General features: G+C 38.8%; 1 protein-coding gene across 2 annotated transcripts in view; it reads left to right on the top strand.

Moving 5' to 3' along the window:
• The window catches only part of DYM (dymeclin), a 1,389,654-nt gene that overhangs the window by 288,492 nt on the left and 1,087,794 nt on the right, over positions 1 to 13,368 (top strand). The gene's annotated exons all lie outside the window — the stretch shown is intronic.

Raw genomic sequence — 13,368 nt, 5'->3', positions numbered from 1 at the left:
ATGGATAGAAGTGAGTTTGTTGCAAACAGAGCGAGAGTTCCATAGTGCACAAGTGAAGGGGGTGGTGGCTCTAGTTGCAAGAGGAATAAGATTAAGGTTACCAGAGTTTTGTTTTTGAAGTCTATTGAATGGCACACATGGGTGTGCAGGGCAAGGAATTTGTAGGGGACCAGGATTGGGGGAGTTGTCGCCAGCAGCTAGTATGAGCAAGAGGGAGAGGAGTAACATGAGATGAGATACAGAGTTACAGTAGTTAAACTGTTTTTGTGATGAGTTGCAAGGGGGAGAGAGAGTTGTTAGGAATGTGTGAAGTTCATGAATACAAAAGTAATGTGAGGTTAAGAGAGATGGGCTAATGAGCAGTGCAGGTGGTGAGGGGTAAGGAGTAATTGAGTAAAGTAGTTTGTTAAACAGACAAAAGGTGGTAAAAAGGAATATGAAGATATTTTAGCATTTTTACAAAATAGACAGTGGATAAAACTCGGTATAAAAGCAGCACTTGCCTTATCCCTTGTCCACTTCTTATATAATTCTTTGTGCCTCACTTATAAATGTTCACTTAAGGGATGTGAACAGATGATCTTACAATACTGCTATCTAAGCCTGCATTGCTTCCCCTTAGCAGTGTTAAATTTATAGGCCACAGCATTCAGCTGAATGCAATAAATTAGGTAATGACCTGATCAAAGACAGTCAAAGGTCAATTGGGAAATTTGATTCAGGGTGAGATAAGTTAAAAATAACAGACAATAGAATTTGGGGGAGGCTGTGGTTAAACCATTATTGAAATTATACATTTTGGAATTAAAAAAAGTATTTGCAAGGTTTGAACATTACATAGATAAAAGCAAGATATCAGCAGGGTAAATACATAATTAATTATACAGACAAATGCAAAAAGAGAGGCTTGCAATACAGATGACACAAAAACAGAGAAAAAGGCAGGATTTGAATGCAGGGACCCAATTCACACACCAAAAGAGAGGCTTGAAATACAGATGACACAAAAACAGTGGAAAAGGCAGGATTTGAGTGCAGGGACCCAATTCACATACCAAAAGAGAGGCTTGAAATACAGATGACATAAAAACAGGGAAAAAGGCAGGATTTGAGTGCAGGGACTCCATTCACATACCAAAAGAGAGGCTTTAAATACAGATGACACAAAAACATAGAAAAGGCAGTAATTGAATGTAGGGACCCAATTCACATACCAAAAGAGAGGCTTGAAATACAGATGACACACACACACACACATATATATATATATATATATATATATATATATATATATATATATATATATATATATATATATACACACAGAAAACGATGTGCCAGCTCACCTGGACTATATATTATTTTTTTGCATATCTAATTTGCATAACTTACCCAGAATTCTCTTGTGCATTGGTAACATTGTATATGAGTTATTTCTGGGGAAAAATCAAGCAGGGATTCTTGCCTAGATGTGCTAATTTCCTATGCAAATATTTGCATTGATTTCATTTTGAGACATGGAGGATTTTAATTTGTTTTTTATCTCCCCCCATAATTTTAATGAATTTTGGTTTAACCTTGAAAATAGCTTTATCAATGCAGCAACCAGAAATCTATCTCCTACTGATGAGTTCCAAATAGAACGAAACAGGCTGTCTAGGAGTGATTTCTGATTTGCTGCTATAATCCTGTTAAAAGGATAGCTGTGTTAAAACAGTATTTTTGAAGCAAAAAAAATTAGAATTTGCATATCTAATTTGCATAACTTACCCAGAATTCTCTTGTGCATTGGTAACATTGTATATGAGTTATTTCTGGGGAAAAAGCAAGCGGGGATTCTTGCCTAGATGTCCTAATTTGCTATGCAAATATTTACATTGATTTAATTTTGAGACATGGAGGATTTTAATTTCAGTTTATCTCCCCCCATAATTTTAATGAATATATATATATATATATATATATATATAGCAATAAGAAACAAATTGCAGAGACTTTTTGCAGATCCAAAACTCGATTTATTTCAGTTTAAAAATAAAAATCCATGAATACATGATCAGAAATCGGCATGTCTCACAACTCCAACAAAACTTGTGAAAAAACTGCTGCTGACATGTTTCGCCGCTTACGGCGTAATCATAGCTACAGGTAAAATCCCTGCTCACCTATTTAAGGTGGCTGGGAAAATCCAATTGGTTAAAATTTAATTGGCAAGTTTAAGCTGGAATAAATACTTAACCCCATGTGAACTGTGAACACTTAGAGAGGAAATATCTTTATATTTATATTTCATTTCATTATATGGGTTTGTTTTTACTTTTGCAAACTGCTAAAGAAATTTAATTTTAAACCCTGATTAAATGCAAAGCGAGTAATTCATTATTATAGTTTACACCAGATTACCTGGAAAAATAGAAGGATGGGAATTATTAACCCAGTGTTCACATTTAACATGAGGTATATTTATGATGCCCATTATTACACAATGGGGATTCGTAACCACATAATTTTGGTGAAACATATCACACAAATTTGGCTTATAAGAATAACTTAAAGCCATTCTAACTAGATGCAGATTTATACAAAGAGTTAAGAATAAGTGGTTTCTGAATTACAAAGACAACTGAGGAGATTTTATGAATGTTTTATAAATGTTTACAAATATGTTTTGAGAATATTTTATCTAAGATATTAGTTATTCTAAAATTGCAATGGTTCTAGTGGGAAAAGTTAGAGTTATAGACTCATCCTAAATGGTAGGCTTATTATATTATTGTATATTAATATTAGTATTTAGTGTAAATATTACTCTTGTAATTTATAATATTCCTATACGTCAGGCCAATACAAGAGAGGGAGATGAGAGGACCACATGATTATTTCCAGAAATTAATTAGATCATATTCAGAGTTCAGACCCGAAGGTACTCGGGTCTGAAGTCTAAAGATCCAATACATCTCTCTCTTTTGTAGTAACCGATCACGATCACCTCCTCTAGGTGGACAACATACTCTTTCAATAGCCTGCCATCTAAGACTTTTAATGTCCTTATTGTGGCATCGTGAAAAGTGTTTCACCAGAGGTGTACTAGCTTCTCCTGCTTGAATTGTGGACAAATGGTTGCGAATGCGTACCTTTACTTCATTTGTTGTTAAACCTACATACTGTAGGTGACAGGAAATGCAGGTCAGTACATATACAACATAAGTTGAGGTACATTTCAGGCAACTAGTGATGGGAAAAGTTTCACCCGTAACTTCAGATTTAAAAATGTTAGATGCCAAAATGTACTCACATACCCGACATTTCTGTCTGCATTTGAACAGACCCTTATGGGTTAACCAAGCACTCGTCGGTCTGTTCAATTCAGGCAAGGATGAAGGAGATAATGCATTAGCCAAAGTCTTGGCTCTTCTATAGGAGCATCTTACGCCAGCTCTGACACATGTCTCCAATTTGTCATCCGCAGAGAGAAATGCAAAATGTTTCTTAATTATCTTACATATTTCAGTATATTGCGAACTGTAATCGGTGACAAAGGTTACACCTTGGAAAGATGTGTCAGTGCTGGGAGATGTTTTTAAGTGTCCCTCGACTAAGCTGTTCCTATTGAGCTTCTGAACTTCTTGTTGAGCTCTATGAACAACATGGTTAGGATATCCTCTTTTCTTTAATCGATTGCTGAGTTCAAACGATTGTTCCTGGTAAGTGTGATCTAAAGTGCAATTGCGTTTGACCCTTACAAATTGTCCCTTTGCAACAGCAAAAGGAACATGCTGAGGATGACAGCTGTGGGCATGTAGCAATGCATTGCCCGCTGTGGGCTTACGATAGATTCTACTAATGATTCTACCTTGTTCAGTACCCTCCAATGTGATATCCAGGAAGTTAGTGGTATTCTTACTTAACTCAGAGGTAAATTTAATACCAACATTGTTATTATTCAGAGAGTCAACGAATTCCGAGAATTCTGAGTCCCCGCCACACCAGATGAGGAGGAGGTCATCAATGTACCGTCCATAAAAATGGATCATATGTCTGTAGGAGTTACTATCTCCATAGATGTGGGACAGCTCCCACCAACCCATAAAAAGGTTGGCATAGGAGGGGGCAAACTTAGCTGATGGCAATACATATTTCCATATATATATATATATATAAAATAAATATATATATATATATATATATATATATATATATATATATATATATATATATATATATATATATATATATATATATATATATATATATATATATATATATTTTATATATATATATATATATGGAAATATGTATTGCCATCAGATATATGTAGAAATATGTATTAATAAAGAAATAGAACATATTCTGCTATGGAATATGATATATTCATTTTGGGTCAGCCCACATGACAATATGCAATCGTGTTTGTGCGTGAGTGGGGTGTCTCTTCCACACTTTTTTTTCTCTATTGACATATATAGGGTAATAGGTTATCGTACATTTATGTTAAATTGCACAATTAATTTGTGCTTTGTATAGCTTAAGTAACATTTATAAATAACAGAATATTTTATATTACACTACATAATGGCACCTAGCTGGCAATCTCTCCTAGAATACAGCATGGTATTAGCCAGGGAGGTCGCTGTTGTATTAAAGCAGTCAGAGTTGTTTGTCTGTTGCCAGTAAAATAGCAGCTGATGTACAGCTCTATCCTGGCTTCCTTTACCCCTCACTCTCCTGTAACCTGTTGCTTTCAGTCTGTGGTTTCATAATGTTGTCTGAAAATGGCAGCATTCTGCGTTTGCTATTTGTAAGGTTTACAATTGCATGGAAACATTATTATAGGAAACCAATTATTTGTTTGTGTATTTTATAATATTGAGTTCAATGCAAAATAATATATTCGAGGCTGTACATGTCATGATTTTTTCCTTTTGTAAAATGTGTTGGTTCTAATAAACATTTAATTTCTACTATATAACATTTATTTAACGAAAGATGAAAGTCATAATTACATTTTCGTGGTTCATGGAATTTAAGAGCATTTTCCGTTTACTCCTTTTATGAATTCTACTTAATTATTTTTGTATCCTTTGTGGAAAAGCATACCTTAGTAGTCTTAATAGTAGCTGGGTGCTGATTGGTGACTACACACGTATGCCATTTGAAATTGGTTTACTTAACTAAACATAAAAACAATGGCTCTATTGTCTAAATATGTATAGTTTAGAGGAGATAAGGGAAAGAGGTGACATGATAGAAACCCTAAAATATATGAAGGGACTTAATAAAGTGGAAGCTGAAAGCATTTTCCACAAAAAATAAATGCCAAAACAAGGGGCCACAATCTTAGGTTAGAGGGTAGCATATCCTCGGGAAAGTCGAGGAAGTTTCCTTTTTTTTTTTTTTATACAGAAAAGGTGGTGGATTCATGGAATAAACTTCCAATAGAGTTGGTAAACACAGGGACTGTAAAGGAATTTAACCCCTTAAGGACAAAGCCATTTTTCAATTTTCCTTTCCTTAAGGACCAGGGCTATTTTTACATTTCTGCGGTGTTTGTGTTTAGCTGTAATTTTCCTCTTACACATTTACTGTACCCACTCATATACCGTTTTTCTCACCATTAAATTTTCTAAAGATACCAATATTTCTCTTAAGTGTAGTCAGTCCACGGGTCATCCATTACTTATGGGATTATATCTCCTTCCCAACAGGAAGTTGCAAGAGGATCACCCAAGCAGAGCTGCTATATAGCTCCTCCCCTCACATGTCATATCCAGTCATTCTCTTGCAACTCAACATAGATAGGTCGTTGTGAGAGGTCTGTGGTGTTTTTTAAACTTAGTTTATGTCTTCAATCAAAAGTTTGTTATTTTAAATCGCACCGGAGTGTGCTGTTTGTTCTCAGGCAGTATTAGAAGAAGAATCTGCCTGCATTTTCTATGATCTTAGCAGAAGTAACTAAGATCCACTGGCTGTTTCTCGCACGTTCTGAGGAGTGAGGTAACTTCAGAAAGGGGAATAGCATGCGGGGCCCCCCTGCAAACGAGGTATGTGCAGTAAATTATTTTTCTAAGGAATGGAATTGACTAGAAAATACTGCTGTTACCAATGTAATGTAAGTACAGCCTTAAATGCAGTGGTAGCGACTGGTATTAGGCTGATGAGTGTACGTTCACTGAAGTATTTTTCTAAGGAATGGAATTTGACTAAGAAAATACTGTTAATACTGAAGTAATGTATGAGCCTTAACTGCAGTAAAAGCGACTGGTAGCAGGCTTATTAATAACACTTCATAATCTTTAAAATGTTCATAACGTTTACTGGCATGTTAATCGTTTTTTTTGTGAGGTACTTGGTGATAAAACTTATTGGGGCATGATTTTTCCACATGGCTAACGTTTATTTCTGCATAGAAACGGTTAACTGAGATTTCCCACTGTTGTAATATGAGTGGGAGGGGCCTTTTTTAGCGCTTTTTTTGCGCAGTAAAAATTCAGTCACAGTTTTCCTACTTCATCCTCCATGATCCAGGATGTCCCTAGAGAGCTCAGGGGTCTTCAAAATTCATTTTGAGGGAGGTAATCAGTCACAGCAGACCTGTGACAGTGTGTTTGACTGTGATAAAAACGTTATTTATTAAATTGATATCCGTTTTTGGGTATTAAGGGGTTAATCATCCATTTGCTGGTGGGTGCAATCCTTTGCTAACTTAATACATTTACTGTGAAAATTTGGTTGCTATAACTAATTTGGCTTCATTGTTATTTCAACTGTGATAGCTTTTTGTGCTTCTTAAAGGCGCAGTAGCGTTTTTTATATTGCTTGTAAATTTATTTGAAAGTATTTTCCAAGCTTGCTAGTCTCATTGCTAGTCTGTTTAAACATGTCTGACACAGATGAATCTGTTTGTTCACTATGTTTGAAGGCCACTGTGGAGCCCCATAGAAATTTGTGTACTAAATGCTTTGATGTCACTTTAAATAAAAGTCAATTTTTACATGTAAAGAAATTACCACCAGACAACGAGGGGGAAGTTATGCCGTCTAACTCTCCTCACGTGTCAGTACCTTTGCCTCCCGCTCAGGAGGTGCGTGATATTGTGGCGCCAAGTACAGCAGAGAGGCCCATACAAATCACTTTGCAAGACATGGCTACTGTTATGACAGAAGTATTATCTAAATTTCCAGAATTAAGAGGCAAGCGTGATTGCTCGGGGTTAAGGACAGAGCGCGCTGATGATGGGAGAGCCATGTCTGATACTGCGTCACAATTTGCAGAACATGAGGACGGAGAGCTTCATTCTGTGGGTGACGGATCTGATCCAGGGAGACTGGATTCAGAGATTTCTAATTTTAAATTTAAGCTTGAGAACCTCTGCGTACTGCTAGGGGAGGTATTAGCGGCTCTGAATGATTGTAACACGGTTGCAATTCCAGAGAAATTATGTAGGCTGGATAGATACTATGCGGTACCGGTGTGTACTGACGTTTTTCCTATACCTAAGAGGCTTACAGAGATTATTAGCAAGGAGTGGGATAGGCCCGGTGTGCCCTTTTCCCCCCCTCCTATATTTAGGAAAATGTTTCCAATAGATGCCACCACACGGAGCAGACGGTCCCTAAGGTGGAGGGAGCAGTTTCTACTTTGGCTTAGCGTACTACTATCCCGGTGGAGGATAGTTGTGCTTTTTCAGATCCAATGGATAAAAAATTAGAAGGTTACCTTAAGAAAATGTTTGTTCAACAAGGTTTTATCTTACAGCCCCTTGCATGCATTGCGCCTGTCACTGCTGCTGCGGCATTCTGGTTTGAGTTTCTGGAAGAGGCCATTCGCACAGCTCCATTGGATGAGATTATGAACAAGCTTAAAGCACTTAAGCTAGCTAACGCCTTTGTTTCTGATGCTGTTGTACATTTAACCAAACTAACGGCTATGAACTCTGGATTCGCCATCCAACCGAGCAGAGCGCTATGGCTTAAATCATGGTCAGCTGACGTGACTTCTAAATCTAAATTGCTTAATATTCCTTTCAAAGGGCAGTCCTTATTCGGGCCCGACTTGAAAGAAATTATTGCTGACATTACTGGAGGTAAGGGTCATACTCTTCCTCAGGACAAGGCCAAATCAAAGGCCAAACAGTCTAATTTTCGTGCCTTTCGTAACTTCAAGACTGGAGCAGCATCAACTTCCTCCGCTCCAAAACAGGAAGGAACTGTTGCTCGTTACAGACAGGGCTGGAAAGCTAACCAGTCCTGGAACAAGGGCAAGCAGGCCAGAAAACCTGCTTCTGCCCCTAAGACAGCATGAAGTGAGGGCCCCCTATCCGGAAACGGATCTAGTGGGAGGCGGACTATCTCTCTTCGCCCAGGCTTGGGCAAGAGATGTCCAGGATCCCTAGGCATTGGAGATCATATCTCAGGGATATCTTCTGGACTTCAAAGCTTCTCCTCCACAAGGGAGATTTCATCTTTCAAGGTTATCAGCAAACCAAATAAAGAAAGAGGCGTTTCTACGCTGTGTACAAGACCTCTTATTAATGGGGGTGATCCACCCAGTTCCGCGGCCGGAACAAGGACAAGGATTTTACTCAAATCTGTTTGTGGTCCCCAAGAAAGAGGGAACCTTCAGACCAATCTTGTACCTAAAGATCTTAAACAAATTCCTAAGAGTTCCATCATTCAAAATGGAAACTATTCGAACCATCCTACCCATGATCCAAGAGGGTCAATACATGACCACTGTGGACTTAAAGGATGCCTACCTTCACATACCGATTCACAAAGATCATTATCGGTACCTAAGATCTGCCTTTCTAGACAGGCATTACCAGTTTGTAGCTCTTCCTTTTGGGTTAGCTACGGCCCCGAGAATCTTTACAAAGGTTCTGGGCTCTCTTCTGGCGGTACTAAGACCGCGAGGCATAGCGGTGGCTCCGTACCTAGACGACATTCTGATACAAGCGTCAAGTTTTCAAATTGCCAAGTCTCACACAGAGATAGTTCTGGCGTTTCTGAGGTCGCATGGGTGGAAGGTGAACGTGGAAAAGAGTTCTCTATTACCACTCACAAGGGTTCCCTTCCTAGGGACTCTTATAGATTCTATAGAGATGAAAATTTACCTGACGGAGTCCAGGTTATTAAAACTTCAAAATACTTGCCGTGCCCTTCATTCCATTCCACACCCGTCAGTAGCTCAGTGCATGGAAGTAATCGGCTTAATGGTTGCGGCAATGGACATAGTACCATTTGCGCGCCTGCATCTCAAACCACTGCAATTGTGGAATGGGGATTACTCAGATTTGTCCCCTCTAATAAATCTGGATCAAGAGACCAGAGATTCTCTTCTATGGTGGCTTTCTCGGCCCCATCTGTCCAAAGGGATGACCTTTCGCAGGCCAGATTGGACGATCGTAACAACAGACGCCAGCCTTCTAGGTTGGGGCGCAGTCTGGAATTCCCTGAAGGCTCAGGGATCATGGACTCAGGAGGAGAAACTCCTCCCAATAATTATTCTGGAGTTAAGAGCAATATCCAATGCTCTTCTAGCTTGGCCTCAGTTAGCAACTCTGAGGTTCATCAGATTTCTGTCAGACAACATCACGACTGTGGCTTACATCAACCATCAAGGGGGAACCAGGAGTTCCCTAGCGATGTTGGAAGTCTCAAAGATAATTCGCTGGGCAGAGTCTCACTCTTGCCACCTGTCAGCGATATACATCCCAGGCGTGGAGAACTGGGAGGCGGATTTTCTAAGTCGCCAGACTTTTCATCTGGGGGAGTGGGAACTTCATCCGGAGGTCTTCGCTCAACTGCTTCATCGTTGGGGCAAACCAGATCTGGATCTCATGGCGTCTCTCCATAACGCCAAGCTTCCTTGTTACGGATCCAGATCCAGGGACCCGGGAGCGGGGCAGATAGATGCTCTGACAGCCCCTTGGGTCTTCAACATGGCTTATGTGTTTCCACCATTCCCGATGCTGCCTCGACTGATTGCCAAGATCAAGGAGGAGAGAGCATCAGTGATTTTGGTAGCGCCTGCGTGGCCACGCAGGACCTGGTATGCAGACCTAGTGGACATGTCGTCCTGTCCACCATGGTCTCTGCCTCTGAGGCAGGACCTTCTAATTCAGGGTCCTTTCAACCATCCAAATCTAATTTCTCTGAGACTGACTGCATGGAGATTGAACGCTTGATTCTATCAAAATGTGGCTTCTCGGAGTCGGTTATTGATACTTTAATACAGGCTCGGAAACCTGTTACCAGAAAAATTTACCATAAGATATGGCGTAAATATTTATATTGGTGCTAATCCAAGAGTTACTCAAGGAGTAAGGTTAGGATTCCTAGGATATTGTCTTTTCTACAAGAGGGTTTAGAAAAGGGCTTATCTGCTAGTTCGTTAAAGGGACAGATTTCGGCTCTGTCTATTCTTCTACACAAACGTCTGGCAGAAGTTCCAGATGTTCAGGCTTTTTGTCAGGCTTTGGCTAGGATTAAGCCTGTGTTTAAGACTGTTGCTCCGCCGTGGAGCTTAAACTTAGTTCTTAACGTTTTGCAAGGTGTTCCATTTGAACCCCTTTATTCCATTGATATCAAGCTGTTATCTTGGAAAGTTCTGTTTTTGATGGCTATTTTCTCGGCTCGAAGAGTCTCTGAGTTATCTGCCTTACATTGTGATTCTCCTTATCTAATTTTTCATTCAGACAAGGTAGTTCTGCGTACTAAACCTGGGTTTTTACCTAAGGTAGTCTCTAACAGGAATATCAATCAAGAGATTGTTGTTCCATCTTTGTGTCCTAACCCTTCTTCAAAGAAGGAACGACTTTTGCATAATCTGGACGTTGTCCGTGCCCTGAAGTTCTATTTGCAGGCAACTAAAGATTGTCGTCAGACTTCTTCTCTGTTTGTCGTTTACTCTGGACAGAGGAGAGGTCAAAAGGCTTCGGCTACCTCTCCTTTTGGCTTCGTAGCATAATACGTTTAGCCTATGAGACTGCTGGACAGCAGCCTCCTGAAAGAATTACAGCTCATTCCACTAGAGCTGTGGCTTCCACCTGGGCCTTTAAGAATGAGGCCTCTGTTGAACAGATTTGCAAGGCTGCAACTTGGTCTTCACTTCACACTTTTTCGAAATTTTACAAATTTGACACTTTTGCTTCTTCGGAGGCTATTTTTGGGAGAAAGGTTCTACAGGAAATGGTTCCTTCCGTTTTAAGTTCCTGCCTTGTCCCTCCCGTCATCCGTGTACTTTTGCTTTGGTATTGGTATCCCATAAGTAATGGATGAACCGTGGACTGACTACACTTAACAAGAGAAAACATAATTTATGCTTACCTGATAAATTTATTTCTCTTGTAGTGTAGTCAGTCCACGGCCCTGTCTTTAAGCCAGGTTTAAATTTTTATTAAACTCCAGTCACCACTGCACCCTATGGTTTCTCCTTTCTCGTCTTGTTTCGGTCGAATGACTGGATATGACATGTGAGGGGAGGAGCTATATAGCAGCTCTGCTTGGGTGATCCTCTTGCAACTTCCTGTTGGGAAGGAGATATAATCCCATAAGTAATGGATGACCCGTGGACTGACTACACTACAAGAGAAATACATTTATCAGGTAAGCATTAATTATGTTTTTCATCATATCTTATAATTTATTATAAAAAAAATATATAAAATGATGAAAAAATGTAAAAAACAACACACTTTTTCTGTCTTTGACCCCTAAAATCTGTTACACATCTACAGCCACCAAAAAACACCCATGCTAAATAGTTTCTAAATTTTGTCCTGAGTTTAGAAATACCCAATGTCTACATGTTTTTTTGCTTTTTTTGCAAGTTATAGGGCAATAAGTACAAGTAGCACTTTGCTATTTCCAAACCATTTTCCCCCAAAATTAGCGCTAGTTACATTGGAACACTGATATCTCTCAGGAATCCCTGAATAACCCTTCACATGTATATATTTTGTTTTATTAGACAACCCAAAGTATTGATCTAGACCCATTTTGGTATATTTCATGCCACCATTTCACCGCCAAATGCGATCAAATAAAAAAAATTGTTCACTTTTTCACAAACTTTAGGTTTCTCACTGAAATTATTTACAAACAGCTTGTGCCGTTATGGCACAAATGGTTGTAAGTGCTTCTCTGGGATCCCCTTTTTTCCTGAAATAGCAGACTTATATGGCTCTGGGGTTGTTTTTTGGTAATTAGAAGGCTGCTAAATGCCACTGCGCACCAGACGTGTATTATGTCCAGTATGATTTTAGCTTTAGTGTAGAAATCAGCCTCCCACCCCCTGATCCCTCCCAAAAAACTCTTTTCCCTCTCCCCACAATTGTCTGCCATCTTAAGTACTGGCAGAAAGTCTGCCAGTACTAAAATAAAAGGGTATTTTTTTTCTTATTTTTTAATGTAAAATTTTTTATTCTGCCTTGTAGGATCCCTCCTTAGCCCCCAACCTCCCTGATTTCCCCCCCCCCCCCCCCCCAAGAGCTCTCTAAACCTCCCCCTTTGACTTATTGGCCTTCATCTTAGGTACTGGCTGCCCTTTTTTTTTTTTTTTTAGAATCAAAGATTTTTATTGAGGCAATACGAGAAAAAGAAAGTACATATACAGAATATACTTTTTGCATTACTTTGGTAAATTTTGCATACAAGACATTGTTTATCCATTGAACAATGAAGCCTTTTCATATAAAAGAATAAAGAAATCTTAATTCAGATATCATACATGTATCTCACCAAAAGAATGTAATGAAAATGAAGGGCATTGTATGCGAATACAAGATCAAATACATATAATCAAGCATTACCTCTTTTTTCTTTTTGTTTCTTATATAAACACATAACCAAGTGATAGAATTTAAACAGCCTGAAAATCTTATACTTCTTATAGGATGGTAGATTAATTATAATATGGATGTATTAATTATCTGGAAATGGACAAATTATAGGGTGTCACAACAAGTTGCTCCTACTAAATGCACGTTATTGGAGGACAAGTTGCCTCATTTTCTTTATAGACAAAAGCATAGGAGCAACTTAGAACAGTACAATATCGATAGCGGGTAAATACCGCTTGTTTGTCCACCTAAAATAAGGGTGGACGGTAGCTAAATATTGTGGGCGGGGGGGGGGGGGCGGAGCCATAAGTGATATTGGAGCCAACAAATTTCCCAGGTTGTTATTATGTTGGCTGATCTTTATAAGTATGCTTAAGTAGAAACCTGATAAAAGTCCCTGGGCTTTTGTGTATAAAATGAGTAAAATTACATTCTGAAGCAGTTATTCTCAAAGAGGGGTATGAGGATGTATGCACTATGAGATATAAGACAAATGATATCATACATGGTATATAATGAGATATAGG

The sequence above is a fragment of the Bombina bombina genome, chromosome 2 (assembly GCF_027579735.1).
Source record: "Bombina bombina isolate aBomBom1 chromosome 2, aBomBom1.pri, whole genome shotgun sequence".
Classification (NCBI taxonomy): domain Eukaryota; kingdom Metazoa; phylum Chordata; class Amphibia; order Anura; family Bombinatoridae; genus Bombina; species Bombina bombina.
Note: the sequence above shows the minus strand (reverse complement) of the source record. Positions and strands in the feature narration are given on the sequence as shown.